The sequence below is a fragment of the Eschrichtius robustus genome, chromosome 16, assembly GCF_028021215.1.
Source record: "Eschrichtius robustus isolate mEscRob2 chromosome 16, mEscRob2.pri, whole genome shotgun sequence".
Lineage (NCBI taxonomy): Eukaryota > Metazoa > Chordata > Mammalia > Artiodactyla > Eschrichtiidae > Eschrichtius > Eschrichtius robustus.
Window position 1 is genome coordinate 55,559,915 of NC_090839.1, and position 9,108 is coordinate 55,569,022.

General features: G+C 45.3%; 1 pseudogene; it reads right to left on the bottom strand.

Moving 5' to 3' along the window:
- The window catches only part of LOC137750414 (ectonucleotide pyrophosphatase/phosphodiesterase family member 7-like), a 30,620-nt pseudogene extending 24,934 nt beyond the window's left edge, over positions 1-5,686 (bottom strand).
- Positions 5,687-9,108: the final 3,422 nt, after the last annotated feature.

Below are 9,108 nucleotides of genomic sequence, written 5' to 3' on the forward strand. Positions count from 1 at the left end.
GTCTTGCAGGTGGTGCTGGGGGGCAAATACTTGGAGGAAAAACACACCCTTTATAAAGATGCAAAGAGTTTCTCACGTGAAGAGATGATGAGGTGAGGTATTTTGAATTAATAGTCAGCTTTATTTTTAAAATCCTTTCTCCCTTATTCTTTCCTTTCAAACAGTCAGGATTTTTGTTTTTCATGCTCCGAGGAAAGGATGCCATGGGAGAAAGTGGAGAAAGCAGAGACTCGTTCTGGCTTTGGGGTGTCACACGCTCAGCCCATTGTGGGAGCCATGGAGGAGTTCGGGTGTAGAGGAAGGTTTGGGGGGGACCCAGGGGAGTAAGAACAAATCTCTCCTGTCTGATTCCCTGAGAGAGGAAGCAAAGAGGTGGAAGGATCCCCAAGAAAGGGGCTGTTTGTCCTTTACTCTGGCGGAACTCCAGAGAGAAGGAAACAACCCCCCCAAAAGATCTGTGGGATTTGGGAGCAGAGGGGGCGGGAGCCCGAGCTGTGCGTCAAGCCCTAGAAAGATGGCCAGACCCTGGAGACATGTATGTGTGTAGCTGGCCACCGTCTACACTGCCTGGTCCAACAGAGATGCTCAAACAATATTTGTCAACTGAAAGGATGAATACATTGTAAGCCCTCTAACAAATTCTCCGGGAAGACTTTCTTCACCAGCATCAGGAAAGCCGATCAGGGTCCATGTGATTCTAGCTCTGGGGTGAGGGCTCAGATATTCACACACCTGACAGACCCCAGGCATGGAGAGGCCCTGCTGCCCAGATGTGGACCCAGGGGGCCCAGAGTTCTGACCTAACGAGCCAAGTCAGCTAAGTCTTATGCCCAGGGCATGGCCTCTCCCTGCTGTGCTCCCTGCCTGGGACCACGTGGTCCCTGGTCCCTTGGTCTCTGTCTAGGAAGCTTGGAGGGGTGGTTACGTGGCTTGTCAGACCTGAGCCCTTATGTGAGCTGCCTCCTTGTGCAGCTGAGCTGAGAATCAGGGAAGCAGCATCATTTCCTCACCTCTCTTCCGAGCTAACTTGCCCCGAGGTGTTCGTAAGAACTCCATTTAATTAGTCGTTGGGCCCAGAGAGCCCCTTTTATCATACTTTGTGTCAGGCCTACCCCTGGAATCTGAAGAGGTCTTTGGGTGCTGGCAGCACCAATTTTTATCCATTGTTTTTTCTATTACGGATGATGCTTTTCCACACTGGAGTCAGAGGTCGGCTTGAGCCCAGCTCATGAAGACAAGTGCTGGTGCTTTTGCTGGTTCTAGGGTGGCATCTGTGTCATTAATACAACATATTCAGGGTGTCTACCCGCTGCCTGGGAGCTCTGAGGATATGCAACATTTAAAGGTATTTGGAATACCTTTGGACTACTTAATTAGAAGGAAGGACACTGGAGGGCTGTAGGCATGCTAGAGGCAAGAATTGAGGACCAGTGTCTGGAACCGTCCAGGGCTGAGTTCAAATCCTGCTTCTGCCCCTCAGCTGCTGTGGGACCTCGGGAGAGATTTGTACATTCATGGACCTTGGATATCTCAACTGTTCTGACTTCTTGTCACTGTTACGAGAATCGAAGGATATGATGATCATGGTGCTTGCTGAGCATTTTTGTAAGCCAGGTAGTGGTTCAACCACTCAAGACGGGACTGAGTGGAAGTTTTCAGGACTTCCCTGATGGCGCAGTGGTTAAGAATATGCCTGCCAATGCAGGAGACACAGGTTCAAGCCCTGGTCCGGGAAGATCCCACATGCTGTGGAGCAACTAAGCCTGTGCACTACAACTACTGAGTCTGTGCTCAAGAGCCCGTGAGCCACAACTACTGAGCCCTCGAGCCACAACTACTGAAGCCCGCGCGCCTAGAGCCCGTGCTTCGCAACGAGAGAAGCCACCGCAATGAGAAGCACGCTCATCACAATGAAGAGTAGCCCCCGCTTGCCGCAACTAGAGAAAGCCTGAGCGCAGCAATGAAGACCCAATGCAGCCAATAAATAAATAAATAAAATAAATTTATATATAAAAAAAAGACGGGTTTTCAGCTGGGGGCCAATTTGTCTCCCAGGTGGCTTTGGGCAATGTCTGGGGACATTCTTGGTTGTCGCCGTGGGAGGAGGGGGCACTCCTGGCACCTAGAGGATAGAGACCAGGGATGCTGTCCAACATCCCACAGTGCACAGGATGGCCCGCACCACAGAGAACCATCTGGTCCCAAATGTCAGTAGTGCTGAGGCTGCAAAACCCGTTTTAAAGCAGTGACTCTTCACCAACTCAATAAATGGCAGGTCGGTTATAAATAAGAGGGACAGAAGAACATGTTTTTTCTATAAGGGGTGAATTAAAAAGAGTACCATATGTATATAAATTTTGTTATTTATAGGCAATACATCCACATGGTCCAAGATCTAAAAGGTACACAGGATGTACAATCCAAAGTCTCCCTTCTACCTCGTTCTCTTCCTGGAGGAATCAGTGTTACCAATTTCTTGTTTATTTCTTTAGAGGTCCTCTGTGCATCTATAAGCAATTGTATGCACATATATACACACGTTATACACACACATATATGCATGCTACACATATTCTTTGCATCTTGCTTTTGTCACTTAATCCATCTTGGAGATAATTTCCTACTGGACACAAAAAGCTTTCTCAGTTTTTCTTTTAAAGGTGACAGAGTATGCTGTTCTATGCATGTCCAGTATTTTACTTAGCCACTCCCCTCTGGATGGATAGTCATGTTGTTTCTATTTTCTTTTGCTCTTACAAACACTAATGTAATGAATATCTTTGTATGTACATCATTTTCCACCAAGCAAGTATGTAATGGTAGGATAGAGTCCTACAAGTGGAATTGCCAAATAAGAAAGTTTGTGCATTTGTAATTGTATGGGATGTTGCCAAATTACACTCCACTGAAGCTGTACCGGTTTCCATTCCCTGCTGGCAGTGAATGTAGGAGAGGTGTTGGGGTGATTTTGTAATTTAAAAAATTTGCTCTCACTGTTTGTATCTTCTCATCAGAAGCCTTCTGGGAATAAATAAAAGGTGAGCGTGCCTTACCTCACAATATTATGTGCCCATTGTATTTTCAGCATTCAGGGACCCAGAATCTGCCCATGGGAGATCTTTTAAGTGTTATGAAGTTAATGCCACTGGGAAGTGGCGTTCGCTTTCTCCAGAAAAGGGCTCTTTAGTTCCTGCTTCCTGGTGCTAATAGTTCCCGAATGACTTGCCTCTCGAAGAGTTTACATGTAGGAAAATCTCTCTCAGCAAATCTCTCTCTGAGCGGTTGCTCAGCTTTATTTTTTGAGTTTCTGATTCAAACACACCTTTGAGAGTCAGGTGAAAGTGATGAAAACCTCTTCCAGCAAAAAGGCACCAGCAGTTTGCCCATCATGTCAGAGGTTCCCAGAGCTGCCCTCGGACCCCAGTGAGCGGCTCTCTGGGTGGGGGTGAGGTTCATGCTACTAGTACCCCTCCTTGCCCTGTGAGAGGGGTCTGCAGATTCCCAGATCAGAACCGGGCAGAACCAGTTCTGTGTGGCCAGGGGCACCCTTGTTCCTAACCTGGCTTCTCCTTTCCCAGTTTCTGACCGAGTGACTGGTCAGTTACTCAGCCTTGCTGAGTCATCGTTTTCTCACCTGTGGACCAGGGACAACGCTTGCTTTGCAGTATCGTACCGGTGATAATGGAGGCAAAGCACCTGGCACAGAGCCCTGCATCAGGCTCACATTTGAGAAATGGAAGCTAATGTTAGTCTTATTATAGTGGAGTCCTTTGCATCCTGACTGCCTCCTTTTCTTATTTTTTTTTCCTTTTCTTCCCCCATCCTCAAAGATTTTTATTTAATTGTTATGTGGTAGGGCCAAGTATTTTTATTTTTTAAAAAATTAATTAATTTATTTTTTGGCTGCATTGGGTCTTTTTTTGCTGTGCACAGGCTTTTTCTAGTTGCAGCGAATCGGGGCTACCCTTCCTTGCAGTGCGCAGGCTTCTCATTGCGGTGGTTTCTCTTGTTTCAGAGCACTGGGTCCAGGTGCGCGGGCTCAGCAGTTGTGGCTCGAGGGCTCTAGAGCGCGGGCTCAGTAGTTGTGGCGCACGGGCTTAGTTGCTCTGAGGTATGTTGGATCTTCCCAGACCAGGGCTCGAACCCGTGTCCCCTGCATTGGCAGGCAGATTCTTAACCACTGTGCCACCAGGGAGGTCCCTATTCTCAAATTTTTATTGGAGTGTAGTTGATTTGCAATGTTGTGTTAGTTTCAGGTGTACAGCAAAGTGAATCAATTATACATATACATATATCCACTCTTTTTTTTTTTTTCTTTAAAGATTCTTTTCCCATATAGGCCATTACAGAGTATTGAGTAGAGTTCCCTGTGCTATACAGCAGGTTCTTATTAGTTATCTGTTTTATGTGTAGTAATGTGTGAATGTCTTTCTGCCTCTCTTTTAGATTGGAATCTATTTGCTTAGTGGCAACTGAAATTCTGGAACAATCACGTTCCTTCCTGTCACAAAGACCTTGTACATGCTGTTCCCTCTGCCTGGAATGCTTTTCCTTCCTCTGGACTCCTGAGGTTTCTTTCACTCGCAGCTCAACTGCCCCTTCCTCAGAGAACCCTCCCCTGCCTCTCCGAGTTCAAGTCAATTTGCCCTTGCTGTCTTCTCCTGGAGAAGCTCTTCTCTTCCTTCTTGGTGCCTCTCTGACTTGTAATGACATCTGTTGGTGTGTTTACTTGTCTAATGTCTGTCTCCCCCATTGGACCACATGCTCCAGGTGAGCTGGAGGGACCAGCTTAGGCAAAGGTCCTGAGGCCGGTGGGAGCTGGTTGGAGGCCCAGGCAGGGGACCTTTGTGATCTGGAGGGAAGCTTGTGAGGGGAAGAGAGATGAGAGAGGTCAGGAGAGAGCAGGTCGGGGGCCAGGCCATGGGGACCTTCTGGATCACTGAAAGACAAAATTTGAATTCTCTTCAAAGATCATACGTGTCCCTCCAATGCACCAGTATTAAGCAGGGGAGTAACCTGATCTAACTGATTACTTTAAACTTTAATGTTTTATTATTTTTATAAAATTCTTTTAATGATTTACTTTTTAAAAAGATCACCGGCCACGATGTGAAAGGCAGGGTGGAGGGTAGGGTGGGCCTGGGCATTGGGGAGATCCCTTAGGAGGCTGCAGCCGTGGTCCCCATTCTGCCTGCAGGCCATGGGTTCTAGAAACAGCCCTGTGCATCCCTTAGTATTCTAAGCTAGTGCTTCTTCCAGGGGGTGACCCCAAGTGGCATTGGCTGCCTCGGTCTCCCCAGAGATGACTGAGAATCAGCTCTGTTTCAGGGAACTACAGATGCGGGGTTTCCGCCCGCATCATGGCCTGGCTGCAGGGCGGAGCTTACCTGAGGTGGTGGTGAAGCGAGACGGGGAGGTCATTGTCACGAAGGGCGGTGTGAGGGACTTGGCCTTCATGCCCTCCCGGCCAGGCGGTCCATGTTGGGGGTGTCCACGTCCTGGTCGTAGTCCCAGCAGAACCCATCAAAGGAGACCAGCAGCAGCTTGTGGAAGCTCTTCCTCCTGGGACGGGGTGGCAGCCGGCGCAGCCCAACAGGACGGGCAGCAGCAGCACGAGGGCCCTGGGCCCTGTCATGTCCCCAGTGCCTCACATGCTCACATCGCTGAGTTCACGGCCTGCTCCCATTTTCTCCCTTTTTTTTTATCTGCAGTTGATCAAAGTTCACATTGATAATTCTGCCCCAGCTCCGCTGTGGATCAGAACACCTGGAGCGTAACGAGTTGGCACGTTCGACGTGATGGAAAAGTTCTGGAGGTGGATGGTGGTGGCGGCTGCACAGCACTGTGAATGCACTTAATGCCGCTGCACGGTGCACTTTAAGACGGTAAAAAATGCTAAGTATTATGTGTATTTTACCACGATAAAAAAAGACAAACAGTGTGAAATATTTTGGACTCTTACACGAATTCCACTGTTGTGAACATTTGGAGAACAAATTAGATTGGTGCTTTCCTTTACTCAGCATAGCCTGTTTTTATAGGGAGAACAAATTACTGTTCATTATGACTATGGAAACAGCCACTGTGGATTGAGTGCCCACAGGGCTGGGAACTGTATATACATCATCTATTCTATCCCATTTAATTTTTTTGAAATCCTAGAAAGGTTATTAGTTGAAAATTCCCTATAAGAATTAAAAAAAATCATTGTGGTCCATTAACAATAAAATTTACCATTTTTTATAGGTCAGAAACTTGGTTCTGTATAAAGAAAGGAAGAACATCAAAGAAGGAATAAGTAAAGGTAAATGTAAAATTAAAACTTTTGTTTTCCTTCTTTTTAGTTGATCTAACAGGTAATAAGTTTGTTCATACTAGTAATAACAACAATGTATTTAATTATGTATATATCATATATATGTGTATATATGTAAGTAGAGAAATACTTAACGTAAATCTAACAAAATATGTATGAGATCTATATGAGGAAAACTAGAAAACTCTGTTGAATGAAATCAAAGAACTAAGTAAATGGAGAGATGTTTCATGTTCATGGATGGGTAGGCTTAGTATCATCAGGATGTCAGTTCTTCCCAACTTAATCTATAGATTCAATGCAGTCCCAATCAAAATTCCAACAAGTTATTTCATGGCTATTAACAAACTGATTCTAAAGTTTATATGGGGAGGCAAAAGACCATTCTACTCTTGTTTGTATGAGTTCAACTTGCCATTTCTTTTTTCAGGTTCTACATATAACTGATATCATGCAGTATTTATCTTTCTCTGGTTTATTTCATTTAGCATAATGCCCTCCATGTTCATTTATATTGTTGCAAGTGATAAGATTTCCTTCTTTTTTAAGGCTGAATCATATTTCAGTGGTGTGTGTATGTGTGTGTGAGAGAGAGAGAAAGAGAGAGTATCACATTTTCTTTATCTGTTCATCCATTGACAGGCCCTTAGGTTGTTTCCATACCTTAGCTATTGTGAATAATGCTGCAATAAACATGGGAGTTCAGATCTCTCTTTGAGATTAAAAAAAAAAAAATTACCATTTTAATCATTTGCAAGTGGACAAATTTAGTGACATTTAGTACATTCACAGTGCTGTGCAACCATTACCACTATCTAGTTTCAGACTATTTTCATCACCCAAAAGGAAACTTCATACCCATTAGCAGTCACTCCTCATTCCTCCCTCCCCCAGCCCCTAGCAACCACTAATCTGCTTTCTGTCTGTTTGGCTTTACCTATTCTGGACATTTCATATAAATGGAATCACATAATATTTGGCCTTTTGTGTCTGGCTTCTTATACCGAGCACCATGTTTTCAAGGTTCATTCATATTGTAGCATTTGTCAGCACTTCATTCCATTTCATGGCTGAATAATATTTTTATATATCCATTCACCGGCTGATGGACATTTGGGTTGTTTCCACCTTTTGGCTATTGTGAATAATCTGGCTGTGAACATTTGTGTATGAGCTTTTGTTTCAATACCCTCTGCTTTCCACTTAAGTTTTTCAACATATTTATGAGGTGGTTTTTACTTTGTAGCTGAATAAACAGCTCAGAGAGGCTATAGAACCTCTCCAAGGCCACACAGCAGAAGTGAGGCTGGGACTGTAATTTTAATACTTGGCTACACATTTGCTGCACACAGGGGTTTAAGTTCCCGAAGGGAACAGGCTTAAGCATCCACCCATCCACCCCACATTTATTGAGCACATACTATGTGTCAGGTGCCAGAGGCACAGAAGTATAGATGCCGAGGTTGCCTGTGGGTGGCTCAGAGTCCAGGGGACAGACAGACAAATAAGGGGGGTCCTGCCAGAGGTGTGAATGGGAGGTGACACAGGAGAACAGGGAGAGGGTCCTAACTTGGAGAAGCCAGGAAGAGGAGGGCTCCCTGGAGGAGGTGGTGCTAGAATTGAGTTTTGCAGGCTGGGAAGAATTAGCCTGTTGGAAGCATCTTCACTCAGCCGCTCATCCAGATATGACAACAGTCTCCTAACAGATCTGCCTGTGGCTGCTTTCTACAGGTACATGGATGACATTTACCTTTACAGCTTTGGAAAGATCTGTGAATTGTATAAAGATGTCACCAGTGGGTTTTCTAGTGACAGGAGGTGACAGTCTGCCTAGGTTTTCAGGTGAAGTTTTCAGAAGGTTTTTATCTTGATGTGGGTGGACTGTGGGCTGGATATCAGACCCAGATGAGATGACACATTTCCCTCTTCCTGAAATTGCCTGAGAATTCTGTTCCAAGTATTTGCTTAGGTTGAATTTTTGGGGTGAGGAGGTGGTGTGTCAGGGGTGCTCCATTTTGTATTTGCATAACTTGGCCTCTCATTAATTAGCACGGTGTTTTGCTATACAAGGGAATTTTGTAGAATTTTGTGATGAGTATGCAGCGAAGCAGTTGAGGGTATTTTGCAGCTTGCAGGCCTGGGCTCACATCTCTGCTCTGGGCTTACATTTTACACTTGGGGCAAATCTCATAACCTCTCTGTGCCTCTGTTTCTTTCTCTGTAAAAAGGAATAATGATATATTTCCTGAGGTTGTGAGGCTCCAATGAGATGATGCATGTTGACAGGAATGCTTACTGCTCATGGGATATCCACATGCACCCCCTCACTTCCCAGTCCCCTTGTAATTGTGGGCCATGTGTTTTGAGTGGAAGCCACATCTATGACTTCCAGCCTGAAGCTTTCAAGTGCTGGTGCATAACCATCTCAGCCTCTCATCCCCTGCCACAGTAACTGTGGAAGTCTTGCATTGAGATGGTAGTCTCCATCATTCTGGGTCTCTGAGTGACCAAATAGAGCATAGTCCCCAGCTAACCCGTGGTGGACATGGAATGTGAGAAGTCAGCCTCTGTTGCCAAGCCACTGAGATTTTGGGGTTAATTTGTTATTGTGGCATAACCTAGTCTACCCTGGCTAATGCAGCAGGTAAAGCACTTACATGGGTCCTTAGTACTGGTAAGTGCTCAACAAATGTTAGTTACTTTCAGTACAATAATAAATTGCTACTGATAGTTTCTTTGTCTGATCTAATGATGCCAATGTGCTATTTTGTGCTTGGACAAATTGGACTTGG